Genomic DNA, 15,226 nt, shown 5'->3' on the forward strand with positions numbered 1-15,226 from the left:
TAGAAAAGGTGAACCATTAGTTTGTAAGGCATGTTCTTAGAACTGTCAATAATGTTGCACGTGTTAGCAAAGAGGGCTCTAGGACTCCCTAAGGAGAGTATTCAGCTAGAGGATTATCCTCCTAGTATTCATTCTTTGCTCTAAAGAGAATTAATAAAGACAATCATTTTCTCAAAAAAAAAAAAAAAGCAAGGACAAGTGGCAACGACCATATTTTTATTTTTTAAAAACATTATTACTAATAGTTTGTTTCATTTATTTTTAGCATTAAAAATAATATTAATGGCTTTTGCAATATGATGAAAAACAACATTGTGCTACAAAATTCTTTTGTGCCTTCATACTTTAACCCTTCTTCCACCAATAAAACAAACATCCAAGATTCAACCAATTTGGAGCCGAACTTCGTGTTTCAAAACTCTTTGTTTTCATGCAAACAAAAGATATATTACAAATTTGCTAGCAAATCTTATATTTGACATACAAGGAAACAGGTAGCATTGTTTGCCCCATCGAGGATATTTTGTTTCCCATCGATAATTCTCAAGATTTAACCATGCACTTGTGCATGAAAAAAATATTCACAACACTTCAAAACTTCTCATGACGTTTGAAGTTATATACATGACTCACATTTTTACTTTATCCCATTAGACTGATGTCACACTATTCATAACATTAAAATATCGATTAATGTTTAATGTCACATCGACATAATAGGATAGATCGATATAAGATATAAGCGTGGTCTATAACATATCTCGTCAATTTAACATCCTAAACATCCTTGTAACATGTCAAACCATTATTCCTTATCAATCATGGATGAATGCAACAATGACAGGAGATTATGTTGTGAGAGTATTAGGAAGGGTATTGGAACTAGATCCAAGTACCTTTCCACCGAGATCCAGGAAATTCTCATGTGTAGGTAGTGGGTCGACATTTCCATTGGCATCTACCTGCATAGGATACTTGAGAAGGTGGCCTTGCAATGGTGTGAATTCTGCAGTAGTATATCTCCGCCAATTATCTTCGGCAATCTCATTCACTATCTTGACACATTTCAAACGATTTGGCTCCTTGAAGCATCTATCAACACTTGCGAGATGCTCAGACCACAATGACATTCTATATCCATAGACTTGCATACAGATATATCTCTTAAACCACATTCACTTTTCAGTAAAAAAAAAACGTGGTGGGTCTCACTTTTTTTCAAAAGGCTTACACATCTAGAACTTGTACACTAGGTACATGTACCTAATATTATTCTTATGTTTAACTTTCATTCACTGTGCCAAATTTCACAATTTTCTCTAGTGTTTCACAAGGAAGTTGGTTCTTGTTGAATGTCATTCTCACTACAACAACTCCAATTTTTATCATTTTAGATTTTGAATGTAAAAGACAATGGCTAGTACAAACAGAGTAAGAGGTCATATTCTCAACAAGGGTCTAATCTTTGAAAATCTCAAACACCATCTTCATTCTTCCTCACTGTCAGCAGCATTAGCTGAACCAACTAGTAGTTGGCCGAGACACATCTAATGTGAAATACATCATTTTACTATCAACCTTGTTTTCAATAACATTCTAAACTCCAAAATGAAAAATTATGGAGAAATGAGAAGTCTCAAGTAAGAAATTGTACAAACCTGACCTTGTGGATGCTTCTTCCTTCCAGCCCAAGTGTGATATGGTTGGTATGCACCCATAGCCAATTCTGTGTCCTTTGAACCAGCCATGGATCTTTGGTTAATATTTGTAGATTCCACAATTACATATTTGTCATCTACTATCATTCCCTTACCATGTACATAAATCATAAACTGCTTAAACTTGAGTGCATCCGAGACCTGATAGGACATTTTGATTATGGTCAATCCCAAAATAATTTTTTGCAAAATACGTAAGGAAATTTTATTTCAACAAGTTAAAAACATTGACTCAAGAATTTGTAGGGCCTTGAGCGTGGCCAAAATGAAAAACCAAAACATCCATTTCCTTTCTGTGCTTCTTAGACAAGAGAATGTCATAATTGATACATGTAAAAGAAAAAACAACATAAGGAAAGCTCTTTGTTAACCATCCCCATGGATAACAAAGAGAAGTTTTATGCTAGCAGCATCCAACTAAGAATAGAATTCTAGAGATGCAAAACTACCATAAGCTATAAAGTGAATCTAATATCTCAAGTTAAATTAAAAAATGAATGAGTTTCTCAATAGAAGTTAGGGACTAACTATTTACAATAATCATGATAATCTAGAATAGCATAAGATAATATTACCTTATCGCCATTATCACTCAAGATTTCCTCAAGAATATCTTTTCATTTACCAAGGCAATAGAAATTAAGATAACCTTGAAGATGCGAGTCCACAAGCTGCATTTCTTTTAGTTCCCTTGCAATTATATCATACATCATTTGCATTGTTTGGCTCTACAATGAACAAATGTATAAAAGCTAGGTAAAAAATGTGTTGCTTATGTTGTTATTATCTCTATAATGAATAATATGTAGCTTATCTAGGAAAATATAATAACTTCTGGAATTGGTATCAACATATCAATTTCCAAACCAATGATTTTCAAATATACAGTTATTGGTCAGTAGCAATGTAATAGAGAGTATTCATCAAGGAACACTTCATTGGCTCTCAATTTTTATTGTCAAAAAGTATGAGACTCTGTAGCTATCTTGTATAGCCCCAAACAAGTTGCAATATCTCTAGTATATACAGGTTAGAAATAGATAACCATATTACCTGCCAAAAGAGAATTTCTTGCACAGTTACAGGAGTTGGATCACCCTTAGGCCACATCGGCATGACAATATACACTGCAAATCTCTCCCCAGCTCTAATTTTATTGGCAATCTTTAATGCCAACTCCATTGGGATTAGATTATCAACTCCTGCTCATACCATGAAAGTTAAAAACTTTAGAAAATCTTCAATCCAGCAAATGAGGAAGATATTTGGTGTGCAGGAATTATAAAGATGGAAAATACAAATCATAGAATGTAAAGCCACAAAGGGTGAATTAGGATTGTCAGTATTTGACACAACCTGTGAACTCGATATGAACACGACAAGAAATAATAGGGGTAGAGTCGAGCTTTATTAGACCTGAATCAATTTGACATAAACTGATTATTTTAATCGGGTCGATCATTTATAGATCAACCTGTGTAAGTTGTGGGTTGACCTGACTAACCTGTTTATTTGATACATCATTTACATAATACACAATCTTGTTAGGTATAGTTTCACAATACCCATGGTATAGACTTGTCTCAAGTGTTAATGATCCATAAATAACTGTTTAATAACTAATTTTTCCTAAATATTAATGAGATAACAAAAATATCTCATTCATCTGTTATGATAATGGAGTGAGTTCCACGAATTTACAATTGCTGAAAAGTTAAAATCTCTTCATATTTAAGAAAAAATCTATTTATTTAATAATTGTTTGAACTTTGTATTGCAACAAGTTTTACACTAACAATCCACCAAAATTGGAACTCTCAAGATAGAACCTTCATCCCAACGTTCTATCATCAATTGTTGCAAGAGGATAATTAAATCCCCTTTTGATCCATGCCACCTTCATCAATGAGGACCTCAAGAGCTATGTTTTGTGTTTTCTTTTTTAGGTTTTGTAAATAATTTATATTTTTAAATTTATAAAGTATATATATGGCTTATTGTAAATGTTTAATCTACGTTTGAATTTCAAAACATTTAAATTCTTAATCTTATGGATGTTATTAATACATTAGTGCATACATATGAGCGACGAAGTAAATAATGAAGTGTTTGGTGAAAAAACATATACTAATAATGAAATTAAAGTGTATCAATTGAAAAATGTCTATGGTTCTAAAAAAATGACAAAAATAATGTTGACTTGACACAAAATCCAGTAAATTGAACTTGGTTGGCACATCAGTTATTCGGGTTGGGTTAGGGTTGACTCATCAATGATCTAGACTCAATTGCCCAACATGAACTTAACTGATATGACATGAATTGCCACCTTTAGGAAGAATAGAGAAAGAACGATCAGGCCTCGTTTGGATTCGAAACTCACCTCAGCTCATCTCATCTCATCATTACAAATTTTTCAAATTTTCACACAAAATACAATAAATAATTCAACTTTTTCAAATTCCAAAATAATAATATTAAAAATAATATTATAAAAATATTTTATTCAACTCATATAAAACCATCTCAACTCTTCTTTGAATCCAAACGAGACCTGAAAATGTAGCAATTATTATATAAGTTTCAGATCTGGATAATAAGTCATCAATTTTTGTGTGGACGAAGTAGCATATGGAGTATTTAATATAGATAAATTGTATGTGTAATCTGGACCATAAACAATACAGGATTATAGAATCACTTTCTCAAATATAAAATGCTAGGATGCAAAGATCACAAAAACAATGATTTATAATGAATAACCCATAATGTCTTTTAAAAAAAACTCCACAATGTGGATGTTTTGTAAAAAGTAAAAACATTGGTCCAAGAAATGGAAACAATATTGCATAGACAACTAACTAAAACATTGAGGTGTGGCAAAAGATTGTAATTCTGAGCTGCATTTCTATATGATGGCTACACATATGATGATCTAAGAAAATACTGATTTTCGATATATATGAAATGTTGAGCGGATTTGATTGCCTGGATGTATCCTGTTTGAATGCTTCTATCTATAACCAATTTTTTCAAACACATAAGGTTCTGCAGTAAATGAATGTCACCTTGAAATCAGGGGATATTGAAAATGGTGTGCATCTAATGCTTAGAAAATCTAAGTCTTGCTCATGACAAATAGGCAATGAAAATCTTGTCAATGCAAAGTGGGTTTTCTATATATATAAACCTGAGCCTCAGCAACATCAACAATTCTTGGAAATCCTTTCACTGATCCTGAATCAATGGATCAAAGAATCCATAGCAAGGGTAAAAGAAACACACTATGATTGAATGAAACAATTGAAAAAGAGTGAATGTTTCATCCTTCCCTCCACACCCCAAATAAGAAAAAAAGTAAAGAACTTTTTGTTCAGCTTGAAACTTGTAAATCAAACCTGAACATGTCAATTTTCAGGATCATCTTCACTGGAAATCCACAACATGGGATCATCTTCTGGAAGGGATGTGGTGCCATTCTTAGAAACAGATACATGAGGACTTAGTATCCAAGAGATGCATTCGATTTTTATTAAGGCATCATCATGCCAATGGGATACCCTTTTGAGACACAATCCAAACTCTCTCCATTTTGTTGCTTTCTTCCAACGCTGCTCAAAGTGTATAAGAACATCATATGCAGCAGGCCCGTCAATTTTGCTGTGCAAGTCATGCCATGGTTGCCTTGGAGCCTTAGTTCCAGCCTATTTATACAGAAAACATGGGGGAGAATAGAAGGACAATAAGAAAGAAACAATTTCTAAAGCATTAGTGCCAATTGAGCAAGAGATCCATAATAGGAAATCAAGCAATAATGCAGCCTAAGAAATCACATGAATCAAGGGAAAAATTGATTTTACACCTAAGGAAGTGTATAGCTTACTATTGCAGAAAACATTCAAGTAATTTCTAGATGGAAAAATGAAATGGCACAATGTGTACACTAATAACAGATCATGATTTGGCTAGCAACTTATAGGGAATGTAGGATTGTGAAAGTCATAACGAAAAGCATTGTTGAGATCACGAAATAGTCTATGCTCAGGTGTATCATAGCGACCATCACAAAGATCAAGCCCTCCTAAAACTGCACTTATCTTACGATGATTACCATGTGCTTATGTGTCATCAACAATGACACATTTTTCATGGTGTGTAAAAAGCATTCCAATGACTTGTATAAAAGCATTGGATAAGCAGTTTCAGCAAGTTGCACGTATTAAAAGAAGGATAATGGTATTACAAACATCAATTAAATGAAAAAAAAATATTAGGCATGTGAAACGGGCAAATTTTGACTAGATAATGAGATAGAGCTTGCCTGTTACTTGATAATTCCCATCTTAGTGCTAGCGTTGCGAGGTGACAGAACACAAATGACAGATGAACGCTTGAAAAACTTCTTGGTCTCCTCATCATGTGTCCCCATCATTCCCTCTTGCAACCAATGCCATCTCTCACATTATAACTCTGATCAGAATCACCTAAATAGCTACATGCAAATAAAAAACATCAATATTGGCTCGCATTATCTTCTCAAGACTTAAAAGCACGTACAATCTTTAACAGCTAGTATCAGTAATGTTGTTATGTGGAATTCAAATGCACGCCTCCCATGCAGCCTCATATACATATAGGAAAATTTTATACACGATATTACCATCTCACTTTCATCCCACTAAGTATAATGTGACACATTTATTACCATTAAATGATCATTTATTGCATGCTTTTTTATCATCTAATGGTGATGAATGTGCTACATACCACTTAATATGATCAAAATATGATCAGTGTGGTGTATAGCATTACTCATTTTAATGGTAATATATATACATATAAATATAAGTTTCAATAATATCAGCTACTACAAAATCCCCATCACCATGAATTGGGCAATTCATGCGCCACTTATTTGCACATCTCTATAGCTAGGTGACAATATATTTATCCAAAATATTATTTTTCATTATAGATTTTAACCTTTAGGTCCCGTTTGGATACAGAAACAGTCGAATACACTACAAGAAATCAGGTTTTTTCCATTGCTCAAAATCATCGCAAATGCCCCTATTAATCGCTGCATTTGAACATTTTAGGCGATTTTTAATTCGTTGCATCTTCGACGAAATTAAAGTGCATTTTTTTTTTATCAATTTCAGCAATAGGAAAAAATCATCACAAAACTACTATTTTCAGCGATTTTTTGCATCGCAATTGTCCAAAAAATCAATGAAAATAGCCATTCCATTCACTTATTAAATCATTGAGAAAAAGCAATTGCGGCAATATATATCGTCGCAAAAGGTGATAAAATCGCTGCAAAATACTCATTATTTTTCCCAGCCATTAAAAATTATCGTTGCTATTATGTAGTCCCAGCGGTTACTATCGCCAAAATAGATTATTTCTGGCGATTAAAATTCATCAGGAAAAAGTTAAATCAACGAAAAAAGTATTTTCAGCGATATTTATTCGTCGGAAATGGTTTTTCAAAAAAGAAAAAAAAATACAAAATAACAAAAATGAACTATACCCAAGCTTGGGTATGCAAGCTATACCCAAGCTTGGATACAGTTCACCTAAATAGTGCATTTCTAACGATTGAACCTTGTTACATTCTACATTATGATTTAGTAATAACTAAGTTATGGTTTATGGGGAATTGATGTTTATGGATTTCTTATTACCCAATAATATGTAATGATATAATGTAGCATTCCTAACCCTATGGGAATTGAGCACTACAGAACTTCTACCCACCCTTTAGGCTTCTCTCTACCTCTCATGTCAACTTGAAATTACATCACTCTTTCTCATAGATGCATTTATAAATTTTAATTTCACTTGAACAAACCATCTTAAGACGGTTCATCTAAAGCACAAATCAATCATCTTAAGAGATGAGAAAACAAAGAGAGAGAATGCAGAATACTTACGGACATGCAAGTCATAAACTCTCTTCAAAGAGAGGGGAGAAATGATACTTTTACCACACAAATATCTCTCAATAGAGGGTGCCATCAAGATGAAGAGAACTAATTTGGATTATCAACGAAAATAAATACTCAAATAAAGATATAAGTTAAACATTCAGGCATGAAAAGAAAATAAGAACATTTACACAAGACAGTAACATAAAAAAAATTATATGGAAAGAAACCATAAAGGAGTGGAGGTAGTGAGGGTGAAAATGTGAATAACATTGGAATTTAATAAGTGATGTTCAATTATCACTTACGAATATACTGCATATATGACTTTATGCATTGAATAACATCAACTATCACATATACATTGACAAATGAAGTTTCAAATTTAGCTTGCAACAAGTTTACAAGTAAATGGTAATGTCATGTACAATATGACATTACAAAGCTATAAGTCCAGTTTATATATTAAACTTTTTGGCATGGTTACTTAGTATTTAACTTCTGATTTTATTTACTTCTGTACTAGGGTTATTTGAGTTGTTCCTCAATCTGAATCTCTCTAAGAACTGGTTATAGTGGACTATATGCTTGTCTGAAGGGAGCACAAAAACCCAACAAGCTTACATGCCTTACTTAAGGTTTTAACCCTTTGATTTACAAGCTATACACACACACACACACACACACACACACACACACACACACACACACAAATAGCACAATGAAGAGAATGACACGAACCATTAGCTCTAATTGATTTCTGAACAAGATAGAGAGTAATCATTTACCTGCATAACACACATCCACTAAGGTTAGCTTCTATGTTTTTGACAATTCGGATGCATCTCTTGGTTATTTGTTTGATGGGATCCACTCTAGCCTTCCAGTTGCAACACCTTTTTTTTAATGCTCCACATATTTTTCTCTTCATAACATTTTCTGGCAATATGACTAGTACAGTACCACATTATGCATAAGCAAATAGGTTGGCACATCAAACTCTACCACACCAAACTCAACTTGTGTGTGGGGGGCCATTGCACTTATTAATAAAATCTTCTTACTTAAAAAAGTAAACAAAAAGTTCTACAAGAAACACACAATGGGATCATAGAATCTAAAACAACAAACATATAGTTCATATGCTTAAGTATATTTGAGCTGAATAGAGGAAGAGAAAAAAATCAATTGCTACTTGTCCTTACCAAATTCATCCTGCAACTTTCTTTTATGATACTCATTCAGGAACAATGTTTCACCATAAAAAAGCATTTTCACCTGAGATTTAAAAAGTTTGATAAGAAACATATAACAAAACAAGCCAAATACAATTAAATATATTCATTCAATCCAAATAAAGGAGAAATTTCATTATAAGATTGTGAGAACAGAACTTGGTATGGAGTGGTGGCTGGGGAGGGAGGGAGAGCTGGTGGTTATGGGTTAAAATCATTCAATCCAACCAGACAGGATTAAAAAAAATCATTCATTTGAAAATAAATGTATGTGTAGTTAGCAAAATCAAGAAAAATGAGTATGTAGTAGACAAACTCTAGCTGGAATCTATGCTATCTATAAACCATACCCTATCATATATTTATATTAGAGACTCCAGTTGAATCATCACACATAGCAAAAAACCAGAGAGCATTTTTACAACATGTAGATAGTCTACACATTATGAACCAAAACCTAGTCAAGCTATAAATAGACAGAAGTGCATGTAGAAGATACATGTCCATTGCTTTTACTACTCTTTCCTGCAACTAAATAAGAAGGTACCAAAATAAAACCACATCAGTCAAAACTTAAAAACAAAAAGTTTAAAAACCTTCAAAGCTAACCCAATTAAGATGGCACAAAGAAATGCAATAGTAGCTAGTTAGTTTTATTTATATTATGTTTTGAATATAACTGGGTACCAGAAACTCTATCTCTTAAACCACATACCTATGTTATGAAACTAGAAGGAAAAAAACAAGAGGAGAAAGATTAATGGTTCACCTGCACAAAATCAACGTTCAAGAATAATAATTGGTACAAAGCCTAGAGTGCAACTCCAATAGCTGCCACAATCTACATATGCATCAACAGCTTTATCAATATTTGCATAAAATCTTATTACTATAATATGCTACAATTATCCATATTTCTCTTTTTGTTTACACACTAATTGCTGAGTTCTCAATCATTCATGTGCAAGATCGATGACACCCATGTGAAGAAAATATGGTTATTTATGAAAATCACAATATATAACTCAACATACCTAAGTAGTGTGCAGGCATTTCAAACTAAAAATTGGAAATAAGCATGATTTATGGTTTTCCCCTCTGTATGTACAAACCTGGGCCATTTCAGAGACTCGAACTTAAATAGAGGAAAACCAAATTCTGGTTTTCCGCTCCCTATGTACCTATCCATTTAACATGGAAAATATTAAGATAAAGGATAAACAGAAGATCAAGTTAAAGGAGTGTTGCATGAGCAGAGGAGAAATGGGAGGGAGCTTACCGCACAAAACATAGGAAAAATCCCCAAAATCCATAGACTGCACAAATAAAATTCATTTCACAGAAATTTCATGGGAGTGGAAATTAACTTGAAGTGAATGTGGGTGTGTTTGTGGGAAGCAGAGAAGGAGAAGGGCCTTACCACTGAATGGCAACTCAGAACTCCAACAACGAACACAAACGAGCAGCAGCAAACCCACAAGAAATCTGCAGTGGAGAGAGAGAGAGAGAGAGAGAGATACCTGTAGGTTTTTGTGAACCATACGAGAAACAAAGATGGATTGGGGAGAGAAGAGGGAGTGGCTGGAGGAAAATGAAAAAGGGCGAGACGTGGGCGAATTAAATTTTGGCATTTTTTTGCGGCGCATTATTATCGCCATAAAAACTCAAACTTTCTCTAAAAATATGCAAAGCCCATTCGACGATTAAAAAAATGTTGCAAAATCTCATTTCCGGCGACTAAACTTCGCTAGAAATAGTCCAATAAATTTGGTAATAAACTTTACGGCGACTATTTTCGCCGCAAAAAAGGGCTATTATAGCGATTTTAAATTTCAATGGAGGTAAAATTGCCGCTACAGTAAAAAAAAAAAATAGCTTTTGCGACGGAAAAAGTCGCCACAATAGGTAAAAAATCGACGCAAATAAATAAACAGTGAATTCAGCATCATAATGTCTTATGAATTGCGTTCGAATTCAGCGGCAAATTAAAAATCGCTACAAATAATGACTATTTGCGGCAATTTTTTTTGCGGCTAGTTAAAAATCACTGGAAAATGTCCGATCTCTTGTAGTGATATCATCTCATCTTATCATTATAATTTTCTCAAATTCTCACATAAATATAATAAACAATATAACTTTTTCAAATTTCAAATTAATAATAATATTAAAAAATAATATTCTAACAATATTTTATTCAACTTTCATTTAAAATTATCTCATCTCATTATCTAAACGAGGCTAAGAGTAACCTTTAATGTTATAAACAATCTACCTTAAAACTATCTAAAAACGATCAAAGAATGCTATATATCAGAGCGAAATTAAGCAATGCAGGTTAATTATATAATATGAGCCTATAACCCGCGCAATGAACGGATCGTTATTTATGTTGAATTTTATAACTCCAAATAGTTTATTATATATAATCACTTTCACAACTATTAAAAAAATGTATATTAAATATATATAAAATAGAACATGAATATATAAAGGAGTTCACTTTACCAATAAATATTTCATAATCAATTTATAATATTAAAAATATAATATATATATATATATATATATATGATTGTTCAATTTAAAACAATGTAAAATAGATTATATTAGTATGATATAGAGAAAACATATGCTTCATCTTGCCAATTTCATGACACTTTTTAGTTTTTAAAGATAAGTTGGAAGGAAGTCCTAAAAAAAAAAAAAAATTCCTGCACAAATAGAACTCGGCTTTGCAAATAAACCGAATATTGACTGAATGCCAAGTAAGCTATTAAAACTTAGCTTTTATATAATTAAATAGATAATGAGGCACCGTTCGGATGCAACGATTGCCGTGGGAGGTCTTATCGTCCCAAATCAACAACAAAACCCGCACGCCCTCTTCAGACTTGTACTTAAGCAACTCACCCAGCGTCAAATCCCCCCCGTGTGGCAATGCCCTGCTCGGCTCCCGTATCAGCTTCACCTTGTGGAAAACCGACCATCCCATTATGTATATCAAATGGCGTGCCTCTGCAATCGCATGGCAAAGGTCCTCCCAGCACTTCTCCTACTTGAAAACCCTGCCCTCCTCCAACTCTATCTCCGGCAACAACCCCTCCAGTACGTGTGCGTCTTGGTACAGCGTTGTCAAGCATCCTTTCCTCAGCGGGAAGTAAGTGTGCCGAACGCCCTTGTGTTTGGGATCGCCAACGATGCCATGCCAGTACAATAGGTTTTTCTTGAACGGTGTGAACTTCATTTCGAGGAGGAGAAGAGTGTCTGGCTTCGGTGGCTTTCCGGAGGAAGGGTTGATTATTGGGAACCATTCGGCGATGAGTTGGCTGGAAGCGATCATCAGAGCTGGGATTTGGACGGTGCCAATGAGTTCGGCGCCGATTATGTCGTCGTCCTTGACCTAGAACTCGAGGTGGACGATCGGGTGTGCCAGTGGGATGTAGAAGCACTCGTTCCACACAGGGTTCTTAGAGTTATTAAGGACGCGAGTGTGGGCCAAGGTGGCATGCGAACCAAGACCTTGACGTAAGGGTCACTAGAGATGATCTTCCGGCAGTGGTGGATCTTGCGGTCACCACCGCTACCGTTAGATTCATCGGCGGTGCTGTGAGAGACTTGATAATGTCACAGAGGATAAGGCAGCGACGAAGATGCTACGTCATGATGTCTCTGTTGGGCAAGTTTTCGGCCTCGACAATTTTAAGGTCGAGGTCGCCGTGGAGCAACGTGAACTTCTGGTCGGAACCGGACTCCAGCATGGCATTGAGACATTGGAGTGCAAACGACGGCTGATGATCAGCAGGCTAGCAAGTGTAATTTGTGTTAGACTAAATACGATTCTATAATGCGGAATAACACTTTAGAAACAATAATCTTCAATTATTAATGCCAAGAATAATACCTCCAGCCATTGATGCTCTTCACTGGTTTGCTGCGTTTCTCACTGGTGTTTGGCATTTCCAAACTCTACTACACTCTATTTAGATTGTATAAGACTGAAGGGAATTGAGTGAGTGAGTGAGTTTGGAAACCAAACACAATATTTATAGTTGAAACCTCCATCAAGTTTCGGTGTTACGTGTCTCACGTGCTCAGATTTTCATGGGATAAGTTATGAACGTGATGAATAAGTCAAAGTGGTGAACCACTTCAAGGACTCCTAAGCGAGAGACTCGTTCTCACGAATGGCTTCCGTGAGAAACGATCAACATTCTCCCACTTGGTCCACACTTCTAATATAAGATTTCATTTTAAACCTATCGATAATTTGCATTTAAGTAATAAATACATGAATCATGGCGATAGGTCCTCTAATGATGAGTATTACCTTCCATGTATTACCATGTATTTATTCTTTAAATATTATAATTTATGTGGGAACAATTTCTTAATGAATAAACCCTATGTTTATTCTTGGTCCAACACAAATGAATTTTCTCAAAGTTAAATTAAGGTGCACATCAATATGAGAAAAACATCAAAATATTTAAAAATTTCATTAAAATAACATTGTTCATACAATGAAAAAATTACATAATGGAACCAAGTCCCATGTTCACTACATGATCCTTGAATTTCAACGGTGGCATGCCCTTAGTCAAAGGATCAGCAATCATTAGTTCAGTGCTTACGTGCTTAATGACCATTTTCTTTTCTTTAACAAGTTCCCTTATGGCTAAGTATTTAATGTAGATGTGTTTACTTCGACTTCCACTTTTGTTGTTCTTAGCCATAAAAACAGCAGTTGAATTGTCGCACTACATTCTCAATGGCCTAGAGATAGAATCCATAATTCTAAACCCAGAAGTGAAACTCTTAAACCATAAGCATGTATTCTTTGGTTCCTTGAAGGTACCTCATTACTTTCTTTGCAGCTCTTCAGTGGTCTAAACTGGATCACTCGGATATCGTCCCAACATTCCCATAGCATTTGCAATGTCAGGTCTTGTACAGACCTGAGCATACATTAGGTTTTTGACAGTAGAAGCATATGGAATGTTCTTCATTTGTTCCCTTTCAAGGTCGTTCTTTGGGCATTGGTTCGAATTGAACCTATCACCCTTCACAATGGAAGCTACACTTGGTGAACAATCCTTCATCCAGAATCTCCCTAAAATTTTATTAATATAGGTTTCCTGAGACAGATTCAAGATATTTCGAAATCTGTCTCTATGGATCTTAATGCCAATGACATAAGATGCTTCACCCATATTCTTCATATCAAAATTTTTAGAGAGGACTTGTTTCACCTCATGCAGCAAACCCTTATTATTGGTTGCTAGCAAAATGTCATCCACATATAAAACAAGAAAACAGATTTTACTCCTACTGACCTTCTGGTATATACATTGATTCATAACGTTTTCTACAAAACCGAATGAAAAAATTACATTATGAAATTTCAAATACCATTGGCGGGATGCTTCTTTTAAACCGTATATGGATTTCTTGAGCTTGCAAACCAATTGCCCACCATCACTAGAGTGAAACCCTTCAGGCTGTTTCATGTAAACCTCCTCCTGTAGATCTCTATTGAGAAATACTGTTTTCACATCCATTTGTTGCAACTTTAAGTCAAAATGGGCTACTGATACCAAAATAACACGCAAAGAATCTTTCTTCGATACAGGAGAGAAAGTCTCCGTATAATCGATTCCTTCTTTTTGAGTGAATTCCTTAGCAATGAGTCTTGTCTTGTATCTCTCAATATTGCCCAATGAGTCTTTCTTAGTTTAAAGACCCATTTACATCCAATGGTTTTTACACGATAAGGCAACTCAATAAGATCCTAGACTTCGTTACTCTTCATAGAATTTATCTCTTCCTTCATGGCATTGTACTATGATTCTGATTCTTTGCAACTCATGGCTTGTGAAAAGAACTCGGAATCATTTTCGGCTTCAATGTTATAGTCAGATTCTTGTAGATACACAACATAATCACTAAGAATTGTTGATCTCCTTGCTTTAATAGATATTTTTAATGTTGCACCATCATCATCCTGAGAAGTATGTGGTTCAACTTGTTGTTCAAAAGTTGTTGCCAACTCTTAAACTACTTGATCTACTGGAATATAGTCAGCAGCTTGTGGAACGTCAATGATTGGTTGTTCAACACCAGTTTGTACTTGAGGGGTGTCGTAAACAATAACCAATCTATCACTTGAGGTGGAAGGTTGAGATTCTGAATGATCATTCTCAAAAACTATGTTCCTGGTTTGATCGCTCCCATTGATCAAGTTATTTTCAAGAAACTTTGCATTTCTTGGTTCCACAATTCTAGTACTGTAAGATGGACAATAAAATTTGTAACTCTTAGACCTTTCAGCATATCCAAT

At 34.5% G+C, this 15,226-nt stretch overlaps 1 pseudogene; it reads right to left on the reverse strand.

The window, feature by feature from the left end:
* Positions 1-848: 848 nt before the first annotated feature.
* LOC109006169 lies at positions 849-12,647 on the reverse strand (annotated as a pseudogene).
* Positions 12,648-15,226: the final 2,579 nt, after the last annotated feature.

This window comes from Juglans regia, chromosome 8 (genome assembly GCF_001411555.2).
Source record: "Juglans regia cultivar Chandler chromosome 8, Walnut 2.0, whole genome shotgun sequence".
NCBI lineage: Eukaryota > Viridiplantae > Streptophyta > Magnoliopsida > Fagales > Juglandaceae > Juglans > Juglans regia.